Genomic DNA, 22,951 nt, shown 5'->3' with positions numbered 1-22,951 from the left:
GATCTATCAGCAAATCCATGAAGAAGTTGCTAAAAAAAAGAAATGGATCTGTCAACATCACATCACCCCATGCCCCATGAGTGCATCTGTACACTAAACATGGTCTAAGATCAAAACTGAACATGTTTTTTAACATGCATGCCAGGCAAGTTTCCCCTCTCCATGTATACTGGCCAACTGATATATGCACGCCACTAAAACATGATTCTAGCCAACTGAATGTGCATGCTGGCCAACTAATATATGCATCTTGGTCAACTCAAACATCTATTCTAGCCAGCTGAACACATTGACTGTGCAACTGAACATGCATGCTGGCCAAACTGATATATGCATCCTGGCCAACTGAAACATCTATTCTAACCAACTGAACACATTGACTGTGCAACTGAACATGTATGCTGGCCAATTGATATATGCATCCTGGGAAATTGAAACATCTATTCTATTCAACTGAACACATTGACTGTGCAACTGAACATGCATGTTGGCCAACTGATATATGCATTCTGAGAAATTGAAACATATATTCTAGCCAACTAAACACATTGACTGCCCAACTAAACATGCATGCTGGCCAACTGATATATGCATCCTGGCCAACTGAAAGATCTATTCTACTCCCTCCTTCCAACTATATAGGGCATAATGCATTTTTTAAGACCGACTTTGACTATTGACAAGATTAATAGTACATGACATGCATAATGTGAAAATTATATCATTGAAAGCTCCTTTCACACACGAAATTAACGGTGTGCTTTGTGTAAGTTGCATGTCATATATTAATTTGGTCAAAGTTAGCCTTGAAAAACGTATTAGGCCCTATATAGATGGAAGAAGGGAGTAGCCAAAACCAAAAATCTGTACAACAGCTAAAACACAAGAACTTTTGTGAAAACCACACAATGATCAATAGCAACTTCTCCAGCAATTTGTGCAACATAGAAATAAACAAGGCTATTGAAGCCATAAACCATATTAAAGTAGTCACACATATATACTTGTCCCACATATATATTCTGGTAGCACACCTATTTGCAAAGCTATAGTGTAAAAATATGTTCAAATATACTGGAAGTAAAAACAGAAACGACAATGAAAAACATATATCTATAGTCTGTCATCCAATTCTTCTTTTTTCTTTCACCTGGATTTTCCATCTCAACATGCAGCATCAAATTGTGTCCAAATTATGTGCAGAAAATATGAATCAGCTCCTTGCCAACAGAAAACCTATGGATCATTGCAACAAACAGAGGAAAAAGCCAGAAAAACTCTGTAGTAAAAAAAGTCATGTTCTTGCCAACTATTTACTGCAAACTGTGCAACTAACATAACAAGTCTGTGCAAAAAAAATGCATACCTGTTATAATAAAAGATTCTGCTATAGACATGTTGCTTTTGGAACTAAGGTTGTCATAAAATGGTGTGCAACTGCCTATTTACTAAGGTTTTAGGTTGTTTGAAACACTCTTTGATGATTAAAACTTGACATCACTTTCTTCTTTTTTATATGCAGTGGATGTGTGGCAGCAACCAAAAAAATGCTTGATCTCAATGAGTTGCCTCTTGATCTCAATGAGCTTCCTCATGATATAGATGAGCACCAACCCAGCATACCTTAAGGAAATTGGAAATGGGCGCTTTGTTTACTACACGCAGACAAGTCGTGGGCCTAACCCTATGGGCCATGACAATGTGGCAGGGCAGTCATCAACCTGTGGTGCCCCTGTAGTGGTGTCTTTGCAGTCAGAGAGCCATACTCTTGATGACACGGGCACCGCGACAAATATTCCTGGTCCAAACAGGATTGAGCTCGAAGTTGGTGCTGTTGACGGTGTTGTGCAAGGAGAAGAAGGAGAAGATGAGGTTGGTTCTCAGCCCATAGAACCCTATGTTGGCATGAGGTTTGACACCCTTCAAATTGCTAAGGATCACTACAACAGCTACGCCCTACAAATGGGTTTCTCTATAAAAATGAACACCTCTAGGCGGACAGGTCGCACAAATGTATTGATAAAGTATCAATTTTGCTGCAACAAGTACAAGAAGCCAGAAGCTGATGATGGAGGAGCTGAGGCTCCTCCTGTCCTGGACCCTATACCAGATCCAAAACCTGTTGACACTGATGTGAAAATATAAGATGAACCTCCAATCTTTGCTGAAGAGGAGGCTGGTCCTAGTAAGAAAAATAAGAAACTCAGGGTTCTCATCATCCAGGTAATTACCTGCCCCAACTCCCCATCTAACTAGGTGTGTAACTTCAGTTGCACACATCATGGTGCCCAGTTGCACAGAACAGGCTACCTAGTTGCGCACGCTATGTTAGTTCGAGCATCAAGATAAACAACTGAGTTGTTTTTCCTGCTCTGGCTATAGGTGATGGCAACCCTAAGGACCTCCTCCACCTCCAGGTTGTACACGGCATGCTCCGCCACCTCCTCCCCCTCCTAGCCCAACAAGCAGTGCCCTGCGTGCTCCTCCCAATGGCCCTACATGCAGTACTCGGGGAGCTCATCACCCAGGTAATTACCTTCTCCAACTCCCCATGAAACTAGGTGTGTGACTTCACTTGCACACATCATAGTGCCCAGTTGCACAGAACAGGATACCTAGTTGCGTGCGCTATGTTAGTTTAAGCATCAAAGATAAAAAAAACGAACTTGTTTTTCCTGTTCTGCCCATAGGTGATTATCATCCAAGTACCATGACGGGCGTGGTACTATAGGTTTTTTTAACTTAACTTGCACACAACAACCAGTTAGTTGCACAGCATGGACTGTGTGGTTGCAGAGAACATCAATAATGGTTGCACAAAAAATATTAAAACTTTTTATATGATTATTCCACAGACCACAGGTGATCGAACACAACCTCGTGATGGTCCTACTACCCCGTTGGAGGCTGCATCCCCTGCACAAGCCTTTGATGATTTTGTGCCCAGGGATCCTCCAAGGTCTACTACAAAGCGTAGGGCGAAGAGTCGACGATACAAATCAGCGCTGGAGCTACACCCAAAAAGGAAAAACAAATGCAGCCAGTGCCAATCTACAGAGCACACTGCTGGTGTGTGTCCACTCAGGTTGCTGTGATTTTATTTTATCGTTTGTATCTTTGTGACAAAAAGGAAAAGAATGATGGTTTTTGAGCAATGGTGGTACCAAGTGGACACATTTAGCATCTATGCTTTCTCCTTATCTAATTTGTTTTCCTTGAATTAGTTCATGTATTGTGTAAAAATGGTTGCTATTTGTGCCTTTGTTGGCAAATGGTTAAATATTTAGTTGTTGAACAATTGTATGTCCAGTGCTCCTAATGTGTCAACAAAAGTGATGATATTGAGTTGCAAAACGGAATTACTACTAGTGTGCAACTACAAAATCTGCTCAAAAATTGTGCAAACCAGCAACTTCCTCCATGGGACAAAGAAAGAAAAGAGTACTGACCTAGTCCTTGTCATATCTGAGCAACTTCCTCCATGGGGCGGAGTTGTGCGGGCTGGTGACCCAATCATATGCCAGCTTCTTCCTGATGTTGAGTACTTCATTGGATTCGTAGTTGGGCAGTTGGCTACCGTTTCACTCAGTGGCGTTAAGCAGTGCGAACAGCCCACACTCATTGCTGCGGTGGGCAAAAAAGAAAATTTGTCACAGAAATTTAAAACCAAGAAAGATAATGTACTCTATGTAACTGTGCAACTGCTTATGTGCCACTATGCAACTACTTATGCGTCACTGTGCATCTGCTTATGTGCCACTGTGCAACTGACTACATAATCCATGAGAATCTCATAAAAATGAAAAACAGATTGCAGACTAGTTCTGTGTCTTAAAAAACTAAAGATTGCACATGTAGACAATTTTAAAAACTACAAATTGATGGTAAGAAATTGAGAAAAATGACATGCTTAATGTCTTACTTGTCGCGCTGCTTCAGTACGTCAATGTCAATAATCTAGAAGTGCTTGATGCTGAACTTTGGGTAATGCTTCCTCCATAGCTGGTGTACTGCCCCCGCGATGGTAGAGGCGGTGTTCATTGGCTCAATGTTGTCCATCTTCCTGTTTGAATCAAGAACTTCGAAGTGTCCGTCCCTCAAGTTGACATTGAAGACCCAATAATGCCTCCCTCCCTCTTTATCATTTATATCAGCACACTCGAGCACTGGCAGCATGACCTGCACGTGTGAACGTGTAACACCCCGAATGTAACTTGCCATATTTGTAACTTCGACTCTTGCCATTTTCGGCTTTAAGTTATGAGATTCCCTTCGTGGTTGGTGTAAGGGCATATTTATCCCTACGGTGTTTTGGTGATTGATGACAATGCATTTGCGGACTAATCGGGTGCTTTGAGTTCTTTCAGATATTCATCCTTCGGCACGAAACGATTATTTCCCTTCGGCGCTCTACTCAAGACGGTGTAGCTTCTTTCGTGACTTTGTTGGTGGACTAAGTTTCGTAGTAGTCACCGTTCTATCAAGAGGGGATCTGCTTCGGTATGGTTTGGGTGGAATCAACACGTACACGTCCTTCTCACACCCACCGTTTCTTTCCGCCTCACTGGAGCTTCTCTTTTCTTCCCTGTGTGTCTTTTCCTGTACCCAGCGGTAGTACCGCAGGCCACAGCGGTAGTACCGCTGAGGCTCACTAAGCGGCAGTACCGCTCCTCGGAGCGGTAGTACCGCTTGATGGCCTCAGCTGCAGTACCACTGCGGCTCCGTGCTCCTACCGCCTCGACCCCAGTGCGCTCTTTCTCGTGTCTGGGCCTTACGGCACTAGCTGCAGTACTGCGGTAGTACGGCTTAAGCGGTAGTACCGCTCCTCGGAGCGGTAGTACCGCTTGATGGCCTCAGCCGCAGTACCGCTGCGGCTCCGTGCTCCTACCGCCTCGACTCGGTTGGGCATTTTCTCGTGTCGGGTTTTACGGTACTAGCTGCGGTAGTAGTGGCGGTAGTGCTGCTTGCGAGCGGTAGTACCGCCCTGCCTCTGCGGTAGTACCGCTCTGGGTCCCAGCCCCAGCCCCTTCTCCTCTAGCGCGGCAGTACCGCTGAGGGGGAGCGGTAGTACCGCTTATGAGCGGTAGTACCGCCCTGCCCCCGCGGTAGTACCGCTCTCTGCGGGGCTGAGTGGGGGGTAACGGTTGGTTTGTTCCCCCCATTATAAAAGGGTGTCTTCTTCCCCCCTTTTGATCTACCTATTCCACCATTAAAGCTCCATTATTGCTCCAAGCTCCATTTTCGCCCGATCTCACTCCCTAGCCAACCAAACTTGTTGATTTGCTCGGGAGTGGTTGAGAAGGCCTCAATCTACACTTTCACCGAGAGATTTTTGATTCCCCCACTCATCCTTAGCAGATCTTGTTACTCTTGGGTGTTTGAGCACCCTAGACGGTTGAGGTCACCTCGGAGCCATATTCCATTGTGGTGAAGCTTCGTGGTCTTGTTGGGAGCCTCCGATTAAGTTGTGGAGTTTGCCCCAACCTTGTTTGTAAAGGTTCAGTCGCCGCCTTCAAGGGCACCAATAGTGGAATCACGGCATCTCGCATTGTGTGAGGGTGTGAGGAGAATACGGTGGCCCTAGTGGCTTCTTGGGGAGCATTGTGCCTCCACACCGCTCCAAAGGGGGAGAGGGGCGCCGGCCAGGGAGAGAGGCGCAGGAGGAGTCCTACTCCTTCCGGGAGTAGGACTCCCCCCCAATCCTATTCCAACTAGGATTCCCCAAAGGGGGAAAGAGAGAGAGGGGGGCCGGCGACCTTCTCCTAGTCCTAATAGGACTAGGGGAGGGGGAAGTGGCGCAGCCACCTTGGGCTGCCCCTTTCTCCTTTCCACTAAGGCCCATGAAGGCCCATATGGCTCCCGGGGGGTTCCGGTAACCTCCCGGTAACCCGGTAAAATCCCGATTTCACCCGGAACACTTCCGATATCCAAACATAGGCTTCCAATATATCAATCTTTACGTCTCGACCATTTCGAGACTCCTCGTCATGTCCGTGATCACATCCGGGACTCCGAACAACCTTCGGTACATCAAAATGCATAAACTCATAATGTAACTGTCATCGTAACCTTAAGCGTGCGGACCCTACGGGTTCGAGAACAATGTAGACATGACCGAGACGCGTCTCCGATCAATAACCAATAGCGGGACCTGGATGCCCATATTGGCTCCTACATATTCTACGAAGATCTTTATCGGTCAGACCGCATAACAACATACGTTGTTCCCTTTGTCATCGGTATGTTACTTGCCCGAGATTCGATCGTCGGTATCCAATACCTAGTTCAATCTCGTTACCGGCAAGTCTCTTTACTCGTTCCGTAATACATCATCTCACAACTAACATATTAGTTGCAGTGCTTGCAAGGCTTATGTGATGTGCATTACCGAGAGGGCCCAGAGATACCTCTCCGACAATCGGAGTGACAAATCCTAATCTCGAAATACGCTAACCCAACATCTACCTTTGGAGACACCTGTAATGCTCCTTTATAATCACCCAGTTATGTTGTGACGTTTGGTAGCACCCAAAGTGTTCCTCCGGCAAACGGGAGTTGCATAATCTCATAGTCATAGGAACATGTATAAGTCATGAAGAAAAGCAATAGCAACATACTAAACGATCGTGTGCTAAGCTAATGGAATGGGTCATGTCAATCAGATCATTCAACTAATGATGTGACCTCTTTAATCAAATAACAACTCATTGTTCATGGTTAGGAAACATAACCATCTTTGATTAACGAGCTAGTCAAGTAGAGGCATACCAGTGACACTTTGTTTGTCTATGTATTCACACATGTATTATGTTTCCGGTTAATACAATTCTAGCATGAATAATAAACATTTATCATGATTATAAGGAAATAAATAATAACTTTATTATTGCCTCTAGGGCATATTTCCTTCAGTCTCCCACTTGCACTAGAGTCAATAATCTAGATTACACTGTAATGATTCTAACACCCATGGAGCCTTGGTGCTGATCATGTTTTGCTCGTGGAAGAGGCTTAGTCAACGGGTCTGCAACATTCAGATCTGTATGTATCTTGCAAATCTCTATGTCTCCCACCTGGACTAGATCCCGGATGGAATTGAAGCGTCTCTTGATGTGTTTGGTCCTTTTGTGAAATCTGGATTCCTTTGCCAAGGCAATTGCACCAGTATTGTCACAAAAGATTTTCATTGGACCCGATGCACTAGGTATGACACCTAGATCGGATATGAACTCCTTCATCCAGACTCCTTCGTTCGCTGCTTCCGAAGCAGCTATGTACTCCGCTTCACATGTAGATCCCGCTACGACGCTTTGTTTAGAACTGCACCAACTGACAGCTCCACCATTTAATGTAAACACGTATCCGGTTTGCGATTTAGAATCGTCCGGATCAGTGTCAAAGCTTGCATCAACGTAACCTTTTACGGTGAGCTCTTTGTCACCTCCATATACGAGAAACATATCCTTAGTCCTTTTCAGGTATTTCAGGATGTTCTTGACCGCTGTCCAGTGATCCACTCCTGGATTACTTTGGTACCTCCCTGCTAAACTTATAGCAAGGCACACATCAGGTCTGGTACACAGCATTGCATACATGATAGAGCCTATGGCTGATGCATAGGGAACATCTTTCATATTCTCTCTATCTTCTGCAGTGGTCGGGCATTGAGTAACACAGGCAAGAATCCTTTCTTTGCTTGATCCATTTTGAATTTCTTCAAAATCTTGTCAAGGTATGTGCTTTGTGAAAGTCCAATTAAGCGTCTTGATCTATCTCTATAGATCTTAATGCCTAATATGTAAGCAGCTTCACCGAGGTCTTTCATTGAAAAACTTTTATTCAAGTATCCCTTTATGCTATCCAGAAATTCTATATCATTTCCAATCAGAAATATGTCATCCACATATAATATTAGAAATCCTACGGAGCTCCCACTCACTTTCTTGTAAATACAGGCTTCTCCGAAAGTCTGTATAAAACCAAATGCTTTGATCACACTATCAAAGCGTTCATTCCAACTCCGAGATGCTTGCACCAGTCCATAAATGGATCGCTGGAGCTTGCACACTTTGTTAGCTCCCTTTGGATCGACAAAACCTTCCGGTTGCATCATATACAACTCTTCTTCCAGAAATCCATTCAGGAATGCAGTTTTGACATCCATCTGCCAAATTTCATAATCTTAAAATGCGGCAATTGCTAACTTGCTGAAAACCTTTTGCGACAAGTCGAGCTTTATAGACAGTAACATTAGCATCAGCGTCAGTCTTCTTCTTAAAGATCCATTTATTTTCAATTGCTTGCCGATCATCGGGCAAGTCAACCAAAGTCCATACTTTGTTCTCATACATGGATCCCATCTCAGATTTCATGGCTTCAAGCCACTTTGCGGAATCTGGGCTCACCATCGCTTCTTCATAGTTCGTAGGTTCATCATGATCTAGTAGCATGACTTCCAGAACTGGATTACCGTACCACTCTGGTGCGGATCTTACTCTGGTTGATCTACGAGGTTCAGTAGTATCTTGTTCTGAAGTTTCATGATCATTATCATTAACTTCCTCACTTATTGGTGTAGGTGTCGCAGAAACAGTTTTCTGTGATGTACTACTTTCCAACAAGGGAGCAGGTACAGTTACCTCGTCAAGTTCTACTTTCCTCCCACTCACTTCTTTCGAGAGAAACTCCTTCTCAAGAAAGTTTCCGAATTTAGCAACAAAAGTCTTGCCTTCGGATCTGTGATAGAAGGTGTATCCAATAGTTTCCTTTGGATATCCTATGAAGACACACTTCTCCGATTTGGGTTCGAGCTTGTCAGGTTGAAGCTTTTTCACATAAGCATCGCAGCCCCAAACTTTCAGAAACGACAACTTTGGTTTCTTGCCAAACCACAGTTCATAAGGCGTCGTCTCAACGGATTTTGATGGTGCCCTATTTAACGTGAATGCGGCCGTCTCTAAAGCATAACCCCAAAAAGATAGCGGTAAATCAGTAAGAGACATCATAGATCGCACCATATCTAGTAAAGTACGATTACGACGTTCGGACACACCATTACGCTGTGGTGTTCCAGGTGGCGTGAGTTGCGAAACTATTCCACAGTTTTTCAAATGTACACCAAACTCGTAACTCAAATATTCTCCTCCACGATCAGATCGTAGAAACTTTATTTTCTTGTTACGATGATTTTCAACTTCACTCTGAAATTCTTTGAACTTTTCAAATGTTTCAGATTTATGTTTCATTAAGTAGATATACCCATATCTGCTTAAATCATCTGTGAAGGTGAGAAAATAACGATATCCGCCACGAGCCTCAATATTCATCAGACCACATACATCGGTATGTATGATTTCCAACAAATCTGTTGCTCTCTCCATAGTACCGGAGAACGGTGTTTTAGTCATCTTGCCCATGAGGCACGGTTCGCAAGTACCAAGTGATTCATAATCAAGTGGTTCCAAAAGTCCATCAGTATGGAGTTTCTTCATGCGCTTTATACCGATATGACCTAAACGACAGTGCCACAAATAAGTTGCACTTTCATTATCAACTCTGCATCTTTTGGCTTCAACATTATGAATATGTGTATTACTACTATCGAGATTCAATAAGAATAGACCACTCTTCAAGGGTGCATGACCATAAAAGATATTACTCATATAAATAGAACAACCATTATTCTCTGATTTAAATGAATAACCGTCTCGCATTAAACAAGATCCAGATATAATGTTCATGCTCAACGCTGGCACCAAATAACAATTATTTAGGTCTAATATTAATCCCGAAGGTAGATGTAGAGGTAGCGTGCCGACCGCGATCACATCGACTTTGGAACCGTTTCCCACGCGCATCGTCACCTCGTCCTTTGCCAATCTTCGCTTAATCCGTAGCCGCTGTTTCGAGTTGCAAATATTAGCAACAGAACCAGTATCAAATACCCAGGTGCTACTGCGAATATTAGTAAGGTACACATCAATAACATGTATATCACATATACCTTTGTTCACCTTGTCATCCTTCTTATCCGCCAAATACTTGGGGCAGTTCCGCTTCCAGTGACCAGTCTGCTTGCAGTAAAAGCACTCAGTTTCAGGCTTAGGTCCAGACTTGGGTTTCTTCTCTTGAGCAGCAACTGGCTTGCCGTTCTTCTTGAAGTTCCCCTTCTTCTTCCCTTTGCCCTTTTTCTTGAAACTAGTGGTTTTGTTAACCATCAACACTTGATGCTCCTTTTTGATTTCTACCTCCGCAGCTTTCAGCATCGCGAAGAGCTCGGGAATAGTCTTGTTCATCCCTTGCATATTATAGTTCATCACGAAGCTCTTGTAGCTTAGTGGCAGTGATTGGAGAATTCTGTCAATGACGCAATCATCTGGAAGATTAACTCCCAATTGAATCAAGTGATTATTATACCCAGACATTTTGAGTATATGCTCACTAACAGAACTGTTCTCCTCCATCTTGCAGCTATAGGACTTATTGGAGACTTCATATCTCTCAATCCGGGCATTTGCTTGAAATATCAACTTCAACTCCTGGAACATCTCATATGCTCCATGGCGTTCAAAATGTCGTTGAAGTCCCGATTCTAAGCCGTAAAGCATGGCACACTGAACTATCGAGTAGTCATCAGTTTTGCTCTGCCAGACGTTCATAACATCTGGTGTTGCTCCAGCAGCAGGCCTGGCACCCAGCGGTGCTTCCAGGACGTAATTCTTCTGTGCAGCAATGAGGATAATCCTCAAGTTACGGACCCAGTCCGTGTAATTGCTACCATCATCTTTCAACTTTGCTTTCTCAAGGAACGCATTAAAATTCAACGGAACAACAGCACGAGCCATCTATCTACAATCAACATAAACAAGCAAGATACTATCAGGTACTAAGTTGATGATAAATTTAAGTTCAATTAATCATATTACTTAAGAACTCTCACTTAGATAGACATCCCTCTAATCCTCTAAGTGATCACGTGATCCAAATCAACTAAACCATGTCCGATCATCACGTGAGATGGAGTAGTTTCATCGGTGAACATCATTATGTTGATCATATCTACTATATGATTCACGCTCGACCTTTCGGTCTCCGTGTTCCGAGGCCATATCTGTATATGCTTGGCTCGTCAAGTATAACCTGAGTATTCCGCGTGTGCAACTGTTTTGCACCCGTTGTATTTGAACATAGAGCCTATCACACCCGATCATCACGTGGTGTCTCAGCACGAAGAACTTTTGCAACAGTGCATACTCAGGGAGAACACTTCTTGATAATTTAGTGAGAGATCATCTTATAATGCTACCGTCAATCAAAGCAAGATAAGATGCATAAAAAGATAAACATCACATGCAATCAATATAAGTGATATGATATGGCCATCATCATCTTGTGCTTGTGATCTCCATCTCCGAAGCACCGTCATGACCACCATCGTCACCGGCGTGACACCTTGATCTCCATCGTAGCATCGTTGTCGTCTCGCCAATCTTATACTTCCACGACTATCACTACCGTTTAGTAATAAAGTAAAGCATTACATCGCGATTGCATTGCATACAATAAAGCGACAACCATATGGCTCCTGCCAGTTGCCGATAACTCGGTTACAAAACATGATCATCTCATACAATAAAATTCAGCATCATGTCTTGACCATATCACATCACAACATGCCCTGCAAAAACAAGTTAGACGTCCTCTACTTTGTTGTTGCAAGTTTTACGTGGCTGCTACGGGCTTAAGTAAGAACCAATCTCACCTACGCATCAAAACCACAACGATAGTTTGTCAAATAGACTCCGTTTTAACCTTCGCAAGGACCGGGCGTAGCCATACTTGGTTCAACTAAAGTTGGAGAGACAGTCGCCCGCAAGCCACCTGTGTGCAAAGCACGTCGGGAGAACCGGTCTCGCGTAAGCGTACGCGTAATGTTGGTCCGGGTCGTCTCGTCCAACAATACCACCGAACCAAAGTATGACATGCTGGTAGGCAGTATGACTTGTATCGTCCACAACTCACTTGTGTTCTACTCGTGCATATAACATCAACATAAATAACCTAGGCTCGGATGCCACTGTTGGGTTTCGTAGTAATTTCAAAAAATTTCCTACGCACACGCAAGATCATGTGATGCATAGCAACGAGAGGGGAGAGTGTTGTCTACGTACCCAACGCAGACCGACTGCGGAAGCGATGACACGACATAGAGGAAGTAGTCGTACGTCTTCACGATCCAACCGATCAAGCACCGAAACTATGGCACCTCCGAGTTCGAGCACACGTTCAGCTCGATGACGATCCCCGGACTCCGATCCAGCAAAGTGTCGGGGAAGAGTTCCGTCAGCACGACGGCGTGGTGACGATCTTGATGTACTACAGCAGCAAGGCTTCGCCTAAACTCCGCTACAGTATTATCGAGGAATATGGTGGCAGGGGGCACCACACACGGCTAAGGAATAGATCACATGGATCAACTTGTGTGTTCTAGGGTGCCTCTACCTCAGTATATAAAGGAGCCAAAGGGGGAGAGGGGCGCCGGCCAGGGAGAGAGGCGCAGGAGGAGTCCTACTCCTTCCGGGAGTAGGACTCCCCCCCAATCCTATTCCAACTAGGATTCCCCAAAGGGGGAAAGAGAGAGAGGGGGGCCGGCCACCTTCTCCTAGTCCTAATAGGACTAGGGGAGGGGGAAGTGGCGCAGCCACCTTGGGCTGCCCCTTTCTCCTTTCCACTAAGGCCCATGAAGGCCCATATGGCTCCCGGGGGGTTCCGGTAACCTCCCGGTAACCCGGTAAAATCCCGATTTCACCCGGAACACTTCCGATATCCAAACATAGGCTTCCAATATATCAATCTTTACGTCTCGACCATTTCGAGACTCCTCGTCATGTCCGTGATCACATCCGGGACTCCGAACAACCTTCGGTACATCAAAATGCATAAACTCATAATGTAACTGTCATCGTAGCCTTAAGCGTGCGGACCCTACGGGTTCGAGAACAATGTAGACATGACCGAGACGCGTCTCCGGTCAATAACCAATAGCGGGACCTGGATGCCCATATTGGCTCCTACATATTCTACGAAGATCTTTATCGGTCAGACCGCATAACAACATACGTTGTTCCCTTTGTCATCGGTATGTTACTTGCCCGAGATTCGATCGTCGGTATCCAATACCTAGTTCAATCTCGTTACCGGCAAGTCTCTTTACTCGTTCCGTAATACATCATCTCACAACTAACATATTAGTTGCAGTGCTTGCAAGGCTTATGTGATGTGCATTACCGAGAGGGCCCAGAGATACCTCTCCGACAATCGGAGTGACAAATCCTAATCTCGAAATATGCTAACCCAACATCTACCTTTGGAGACACCTGTAATGCTCCTTTATAATCACCCAGTTACGTTGTGACGTTTGGTAGCACCCAAAGTGTTCCTCCGGCAAACGGGAGTTGCATAATCTCATAGTCATAGGAACATGTATAAGTCATGAAGAAAAGCAATAGCAACATACTAAACGATCGTGTGCTAAGCTAATGGAATGGGTCATGTCAATCAGATCATTCAACTAATGATGTGACCTCGTTAATCAAATAACAACTCATTGTTCATGGTTAGGAAACATAACCATCTTTGATTAACGAGCTAGTCAAGTAGAGGCATACCAGTGACACTTTGTTTGTCTATGTATTCACACATGTATTATGTTTCCGGTTAATACAATTCTAGCATGAATAATAAACATTTATCATGATTATAAGGAAATAAATAATAACTTTATTATTGCCTCTAGGGCATATTTCCTTCAGTACTTCCCCTCAAAAGGAAGGAACTTCGGTAACACATCCTCGTCTTCACCGGATCCACTCTTGGTTATCTCTTACCTTTACTTGTGCAAGCTCTTTAGTGTTTGTTCCCTTGCTTGCTTGTGTGCTTGTTGTTGTTGCATCATATAGGTTGTTCACCTAGTTGCACATCTAGACAACCTACTTTGATGCAAAGTTTAATTTGGTAAAGAAAAGCTAAAAATTGGTAGTTGCCTATTCACCCCCCCCTCTAGTCAACCATATCGATCCTTTCAATTGGTATCAGAGCCTCGTCTCTTTATTAAGGACTTTACCATCCAAAGAGTATGGTTGATACCGTAGACGGAGCGGAGGAACACTCCGGTGTGAATCCTATCTCGTCTACAGGCGATGGGGGAACTTCGGTCTCTCGTGAGGAGTTCAATGTAGCCTTGGAGACATTGAAAACCTCCATGACGACCGAAGTTGAAAACATGTTTACTAAATTTCTTGAGGGGCTTAAACTATCCACCGCACCGTTGAAAGTGGGGGATCCCACCAACAAGGTGTCGGATACTATCCCCGACAAGGGGGAAGCTAGTAGTGAAAAGGCTCCTTCTTCTAGTGGCAAGAATGGCACCGGCATCTTTGCCCATGTGGAACCACCACTTGTGTATGGTGGACCGGTTCCTTCTACTCATTTGAATCATGCCGGTCCTCCTCCTAAGATTGTGAAAAATGAGGATTTTGATTCTTGGGTTTACCGCTTTAAACGTCATTTAAATCATGTGAACACTAACCTTTGGAGAATCATTGAAGAAGGTTTCTACCCACATGATCCAAGCAACTTCACTCCTCGAGAAGCCGCGGACAATCAATTCAATGAGAATGCTCTCTTCATCATTCAAGATGCAATTCCACCCGAAGACCTACCTCATCTTCGTCCCTTCGCCTTGGCCAAAGATGCATGGCATTGTGTCGTGTCTCTCTACCGGGGAAGCGCAAGCATTCAATGCTCCAACTATGAAGTGGTACAAGATGAGGCCGATGAGTTTGCAATGAAGGAAGATGAAGAACCTCGTGAGCTTTATCGGAGAGTCACCAAACTCGCGGTCTCACTACGAGATCACGGGAGCAAGGACACGGATGACAATTGGATCAAGCGCAAATTCCTCAAGGCAATGATGCCCTACCACAAGGCCATGTCCTCCGTCATCCGCCAAAGACCGGACTTCCACACTTTGACCTCAAGCGAGGTGTTGGATGAGTTTGTGGCCATGAACATTTTGGATCAACGGGGAAAGAAGCCTAACCTTGCTTTGAAGGCCAAGCTCACCGTGGAAGAAGAAGAAGAGGAAGAGGAGGAGAGCAACCCCGAAGATACAAAGTATGCATATCATGAACACATGGCACTTGCTTCAAGGCAATTTTGGAGCAAGAAAAACTCGAGGAACAACTTTAGCAAAAACACCTCGAGTGGCACGAGGGGCAAGCAACGTGTAAGGACTTGCTACAATTGCGGCAACGTGAGTCATTTCGTTGCGGAATGCCCGTATGAGAAGAGGGAAGACAATGGTGGCAAACTCATCCGAAAGGACAAGGCCAAGTCGTTCCCCAACAAGAACAACTTCACCAAGAAGACTCCTCCCAAGGCCTTGGTTGTGCAAGAAGAGTACAATGAGGATGATGACGATGATGAAGATGATGAGTCGGTTGCCATGGCCTCCGTCGCCATTGCCACAACGTCATGAGTGTCTCTCTTCGACTCACCTAACGAGAGCATCAACGCCAAGTGCCTCATGGCGAAAGCCACCAACAAGGTAACCTCCAACATCAAAACTACCATCATTAATCATCCTTCCCCATCGGAGAGCATTAATGAAGTTGAGGGAGTTAATGTGGAGGCTAACGAGTTTGAGGCCTTTATGGGAAAACTCAAGGGAAAATCCAAGAAGCACTTTGTTGCTCTCTTGGAACAACTTGGTGAGGCCAATGACATGATCGACGCTCACGAAGACACCATCTCAAAGATGGAAGGGCATAGTCGTGACTATGCCGATGAGATTTCAGATCTTTCCAATGCTCTTTAGGAAGAGCGTGGTCTTCGTTTGGCTCTTGAGGAGTCATACAACGTTGATCATGCTAAGTTATAGAAAGATTATGATCATGCCCTCGTTGTTTCTCATGTGCTAAATTCCGAGAAGGCCAAACTCGGAGTTGATCTTGCTAGACTCAAAGAGGAGTTTGATATACTTGACAAGGCCCACAAGGCCTTGAAGGGTATTCACGCTAGTCTCAAGGAGTCTCATGATCAACTCCAAGTGAAGCTAACTAAGGAGAAAGCAACTTTTCCTCATATGGTTTTAATTGATAATGCAAATGCTACTAACCCGTGTTGTGAGCATATACATCTTGTTGAGGAAAATGCTAAGTTGAAGGAGCAACTTGAGAGAGGCCTTGCGACTTGCATACAAGGCAAGAAGAACCTCAATGATCTCTTGATCAACCAAAAGGGAGGTGTGGCGAAGGAAGGGGTTGGGTACGTCCCCGACTCCAAAAACAAGAAGAAGAATGACAAGACCAAACGACCTCCTTCCCTCATGCAAACCTTTGTGAGGGCGGGAGAAAGTGTCCCCGAGGAGAAGAAGAAGAACAAAGTCAAGAAGGGCAATGTCACCTCACCCAACAAAGTCGGCGATTTTAATCCTTCTTATGTGTTGTGCCGTGCTAGTGATGGGCATGTTTATGCCAAATTTGTTGGTTCTCTTCATGAGCACATTGAATGGTCTATTTGGGTTCCTAAGACCCTTGTTACTAACATCAAAGGACCCATTACAAAATGGGTACCTAAAACCAAGCATTGATCTCTTGTAGGTGTTTGTTTCCGGTGGTGGATCATGGTTTCTCGATAGCGGAGCTACAAATCATATGACCGGAAGCAAGGACTTGGTGGTGGACGTGCACAAGGTTCCATCTATGCCCACCAATGTCGAGTGGGGTGACGCCTCATCTTCTAAGGTATTGGGACTTGGCAAGGTGGTCATCTCTCATGATCTCACGATCGAGAAGGTCATGCTTGTTGAGTCCCTTGCATACAATTTACTTTCCGTTCGTCAACTTGCAATCATGGGCTTTGCCACTTTCTTTGATATCGATACCGTGGCCCTCTTGTGGAGCAAGACTCTTAAAGTATCCTTTGTTGGGCATGTCGAGAACGGTCTATATGTGATTAACTTTTTGGAGCGACCCACTAAGACCGCGACATGCCTAATGGCTAAAGTTGATGTGGGATGGCTTTGGCATCGCCGTTTAGCCCATGTCAATATGAGATCTTTGCAAAGTCTCCTAAAGGGGGACCATGTCCGTGGACTAACGAATGTTAGTTTTGCTAAAGATCGTGCTTGCAGTGCCTGTATCAAAGGAAAGCTACATGAGAAGGCTCACCCTCCCACGACTATCATTTATTCAAAGAGGCCTTTGGAGCTCCTTCACATGGATCTCTTTGGGCCTCCATCCTTCGATAGTCTTGGAGGTAGAAAGTATTGCTTGGTGATTGTGGATGACTACTCAAGGTACACGTGGGTGTATTTCTTCAAGAGGAAGAGCGAGACCCAACAAACCGTCATTGACTTTGCCAATGAAGCACAACGTCAACACAATGCAAAGATCTTGACAATAAGAAGTGACAACGGCACCGAGTTCAAGAACTACACCTTGGATGAATTTCTTAGTGATGAGGGAATCAAGCATCAATATTCCGCACCATACACCCCTCAACAAAACGGTGTTGCGGAGAGGAAGAACCGGACGTTGATGGATGCGGCAAGGACCATGATGGCGGAGTTCAAGTCTCCGTACAACTTTTGGGCCGAAGCCATCAACACCGCGTGTCATGCATCAAATCGGCTCTACCTCCGCAAGGGTTTGAACAAGACTCCTTATGAGATACTCACCGGTAACAAGCCCAACCTCAAGTACTTCCGGGTATTCGGGTGTAAGTGTTTCATTCTCAAGAAAGGTGTTCGGTTGTCTAAATTTGAGGCTAGAGCTTATGAGGGCATATTTGTTGGTTATGCTACAAACTCTCATGCTTACCGTGTCCTCAATAAATCCACGGGACTTATTGAGGAGACGTGTAACGTGGAGTTTGATGAGAATAACGGCTCCCAAGTGGAGCAAAGTGGCACTTGTGATGTAGGTGATGAAATTCCTCCTCAAGCCATAAGAAGAATGGGTGTTGGTTTCATCCTACCCATTGAGGAACCCCTTGTGGCCGAAGGAGAAGGACAATGCTCCACTCAAGTGGAGCCATCACCAACCCAAGGCCCACACGCTTCCGAAGAACAAAGTGAAGGCCCTCAACCTCATGAACAAGACCTAGGGCAAGATCATACTCAAGACGGTGTTGACACACCAAGTGATGCCCAAGGTCAAGTTCTCTCCCCCGAGCAAGTTCAAGACCAAGAACAAGTTCATGACGACGCTCAAGATGATCAAGTAACCGCTCCTCAACTCACCAACGAGGAGGAATTAGAGCGTCGTGCCGCCAAAGTTGCTTCCAAACTCTCCACCAAGGATCATCTCATGACGAACGTGCTTGGAAGCTTAAGAAAGGGGGTAAGCACTCGTAGACAATTAGCAAATTATTGTGAGCATCACGCGTTTGTCTCTTGTGTGGAACCTCACAAGGTCTATGAGGCGCTCGAAGATCCGGATTGGCTCAATGCCATGCATGAAGAACTCAACAACTTCGAGCGCAACAAAGTGTGGAGATTGGTGCCAAGGCCAACGGGGAACCACAATGTCATTGGAACCAAGTGGATATTCAAGAACAAGCAAGATGCCCATGGGATTATCATTCGCAACAAGGCTCGTTTGGTGGCACAAGGCTACTCCCAAGTCGAGGGTATCGACTACGGTGAAACCTTTGCTCCCGTTGCTCGTCTTGAATCCATTCGCATGTTGATTGCATATGCTTCTCATCATAACTTTAAGTTACATCAAATGGATGTGAAGAGTGCTTTTCTTAATGGTCCCATTAATGAATTGGTGTACATCAAGCAACCCCCCGGGTTCGAGGATCCCTACTTTCTCGATCATGTGTATCAACTCGATAAGGCACTCTATGGCCTTAAACAAGCCCCACGTGCGTGGTATGACCACCTTACCGAGTTGTTACAAGACCGTGGGTTTGAAGTTGGGATAATCGACCCCACTCTTTTTACTAAGAAGGTCAAAGGGGAGTTGTTTGTGTGCCAATTATATGTTGATGATATCATCTTTGGTTCTCCTAACAAAGCTTTCAATGAGGAATTTGCCGCTCTCATGACCTCAAAGTTCGAGATGTCCTCCATGGGGGAGTTGAAGTTCTTTCTAGGGTTTGAAGTGAAGCAAAGAAGAGAAGGAACCTTCATCAATCAATCCAAATACACTCAAGACATGCTCAAGAGATTCAAGCTAAGTGACGTCAAGCCGGCTTCCACCCCAATGCTCACCAAGTGCCAACTTGATCTAGATCCCAATGGTAAAGTGGTCGATCAAAAGGTATACCGTTCCATGATTGGATCCTTGCTTTACCTTTGTGCATCTAGACCGGACATCATGTTGAGTGTGGGAATTTGTGCACGGTTTCAAGACGCACCTAAGGAAAGTCACTATGTGGCCGTCAAACGAATCTTTCGATATTTGGCTCATACCCCAAACTTTGGCTTATGGTACCCAAGAGGATCAAACTTCAAGCTTGTAGGGTACTCGGATTCCGATTGGGCGGGAGACAAAGTGGATAGGAAGTCCACTTCCGGAGGATGCCAATTCCTTGGTTGCTCGTTGGTAAGTTGGTCTTCCAAAAAGCAAAGTTGTGTGTCTCTCTCGTCCACTGAAGCGGAGTATGTTGCGGCCGGTAGTTGTTGTGCACAACTCTTATGGATGAGGCAAACTTTAAAGGATTACGGTGTCACTTGTGACAAACTGCCTCTTTGGTGTGACAATGAAAGTGCCATCAAGATTTCTCTCAACCCGGTGCAACACTTCAAGACGAAGCATATTGAGATTCGGTATCACTTCATCCGGGATCACATTAGGCGAGGAGAGATCGAGCTCAACTATGTCAACACTCATGACAACCTTGCAGATATTTTCACGAAGCCCTTGGATGAAGCAAGATTTCGCGTGTTAAGGCATGAGCTAAATATCATTGATTCGAGCAATGTTGCTTGAACCCGTGCACACCCTACCATGCTCAATTTGTTGTCTAGTTTAGGTGTAGGCATGGACATAGGGGGAGTGTTGTTCTCTCAATGAACTCTCCCTCCCCCCAGTATGCATAAATTGATCAAGTCTTTCACTTTAGCCATTGTTGATGGCACGTGTGCTTAAAAGACGAGTTTTGGTCATGGGCCCAAGGTTAAAATCTTCGCGGCGCCATACCTCTTGACTCAAACATAGGTGGCTTCGGCCACCGCCCTCTCTTGAAGAGAGGTTTCTTGGCCTCTTGCAGGTGTGTTCTTTTGCTTTTCGTTGCGGGTTTTCTGGTTTTTTTTTGAGCTAAGCCATGTAGTCTAGTTGCCGCGGTGTGCTGGGCGGTACTGCCGCTGCTGGCGAGCGGTACTACCGCTGATAAGCGGTACTACTGCTGGTGATGGACGGTACTACCGTGGTAAGCGGTACTACCGCCACACTAGTGCTGTACTACCGCTTATGAGCGGCACTACCGCTACCCAGCGCGGTACTACCGCTGCAGGGCGGGGCCAGAGGTTTTTATTGGGGCAGGGGGAGGTTTTCTTCTCCCCCATACCCATTCGCTCGCCCCCTCGTGCCTCTCCCTCTCTCCAGCACCGTTCCGCCGCGGAAGGGCTCCAGTGGATCTCCTCCTCCGGGGCGTTCCTCTCCATTTCCTTCGGTGGAGTCAATCCCCACATCATCCTCTTGCCATGGATGCCGGTATTGCCCCCGTTCCTTCTCTCTTTTGGTCTTGCTTTTAGATCTTGTGCTTAGGGGCAATGGTGGTTGCATCTCTAGATTTTTGGCTAAATCTAGGCTTGAGTTGGTTGGAGAAGGCAACTAGATCATCTAGATTGATGTTTGGTAGGATTATTTTTGAATTTGGTAGGCCGGTAGTGCCGGATTTGTCCACGGTAGTAGGAAACCACTGTTTCACCGCCTCGTGCTATGAAACTGTTGTTTATCCGCCTCAAGCCGTACTACCGCTCCCTTTGGAGCGGTACTACCGCTTGACCTAGAGCGGTACTACCGCTCCCTTTGGGGCGGTACTACCGCTTGGGGCGGTACTACCGCTTGGGGCGGTACTACCGCGGTCAGGTCACGGTACTACCGCTGCATGCCAATTTCCATCATTCTCCTGGCTTCCCTTGATCTTTTTGTTGTGTTTTTTGGCTTATGCTCGTTTCTTCTGGTTGTTTTGCGTCTTGTTGTGTTTGGCTCCAGGTGATGACATTTCCGAGCAGCAAGGTCGCCGTATCAACCCCGGGCGTGCCACCTCCAAACGCTACCGGACCTCAGAGCCTGCCGGTGGTTCCTCGAGCACCCAACCGCCTCCAGCAAGTGCTTCTGCAAGTGTTTCTCCACCTCCTCAGCAATCGAAGCGAGCCACCAACAAGCCAAAAGGGAAGGCTGTGACTGAGATGAACAGCAAGGAGTTTTGGGAGAAGCGTCGCCGCAACCCCTATACGGTGGACCAAGAACCCACTTTGGTCAACCGTCCGTTCAGGAACCGTTTTCAGTTTGCCATCTACTTTGATGTGATCAAGGCCAAGAAGAATCTCTATGTTGATGTTCGCTCCATTGACACCGATGCTATGGAGAAGGATCCAGAGTACTTTGGAGAAGCCTTTCAGATGTGCACTCAGCCGAACATTCTCAGGATCATGCAGTTCAACAAGGATTTCGATGCGGATTTGTTGGCTCAATTCTATGCCACCGTCCATCTTGGAACAGATAGCGACAGGACTCTGACTTGGATGACCAATGGCAAGCGGCTTTCTGTCAAGTGGCGGGCGTTCATGGAGTTACTTGATGTGGTGGATAACGGGCTTGAGACTCCTGTCGGTTTCCGTCCTCACCGCCATGTCACTTCCACCCACAAGCAAGCCCTTTGGCCCTACTGCACTGTGAAGGTTCACCCTGTCACTGAGAAGAAGACCTACGAGCTGTGTCCGTATCTGGACATTCTTCATCGCATATTCCGTGAGACTCTCTTCCCTCGCATTGGGAATCTGGATCAGGTTCACTCCTACCTCGTGGACATGCTCCTTTTCTGTCAGCATGAGAAGGAAGCAAACACTGGAGAGAGCCTGGATATCTCTCATGTCATGTGGTCTGAACTTGTATCTGCCGTGTCTGAGCGCAAGTGTCCTATCTATGGTCCCTTCATCATGAGGCTCATTGAGAGGGCCTGGGCACAGAATTATCCCAGAGTGCTGCTAGAAACTGGAGAGTTGGTGTCCCATGAGATCAAGCGTCTAAGGAAGAAGGACAACTGGTCAGCACCTCACACAGGGGGTCCTTCTGCTACTGCTGCCACGGGGGGCCCGTCTGCTGCTGCTGCCATGGGAACTGAGGGTGAGGCTGCTCCTGATGCCCACGATGAGGACGTTAGCCACTCCAGTGCTGAACCGTCTTGGGCCCAGAAGCTCAAGCGCAAGATGAAGAAGCTCTTCTTCATGGAGTCCCATGGTCAGTACATGACTCATGTGGCGGAGAAGAATGCCAGGACGTGCCACAAGGAGATCATGTGTCAGTTGGGAGCCACAGTTGTCAGTGGGTCTGAGGGACAGATCACTGAAGAGGAGGACTGGATTCATCAGAACTGTCACTGGACCGACTCCGATGCCGAGCACTTTTCAACCCACGATGAAGATGCAGAGATGTGATGTTCAGGACCTTCCTCGCCCATCACCTGGAGTCGTAGTGTCCCTCTCTGCCCTTTTTGGTGTCTTGATGCCAAAGGGGGAGAGAGTTTAGGGATTTGTGTTTGCGAGTGTGTTTTTGTGTCGTTCGTTTGCTTTCTCGTTGTTGGTTTTGTTTGGTTTTGTGCTTGTGAGACCTAAGTTCCAGACATATGGTGTAAGACATATGCTACCTTTGTTATCTTTCTATGTGTTATGCACCTCGGTATCTTATAGCTTGCATGCTTATCCTATCATATA

The 22,951-nt window shown here is 45.8% G+C and overlaps 1 pseudogene; it reads left to right on the top strand.

Moving 5' to 3' along the window:
• The first annotated feature begins 1,395 nt into the window (after positions 1-1,395).
• LOC147979751 (uncharacterized) lies at positions 1,396-22,675 on the top strand (annotated as a pseudogene).
• Positions 22,676-22,951: the final 276 nt, after the last annotated feature.

This window comes from Triticum urartu, chromosome 3A (genome assembly GCF_056163025.1).
Source record: "Triticum urartu cultivar PI428250 chromosome 3A, HENAU_Tu73, whole genome shotgun sequence".
NCBI lineage: Eukaryota > Viridiplantae > Streptophyta > Magnoliopsida > Poales > Poaceae > Triticum > Triticum urartu.
The sequence above is the reverse complement of the archived record's forward strand: the minus strand, read 5'-3'. Positions and strand labels throughout refer to the sequence as shown.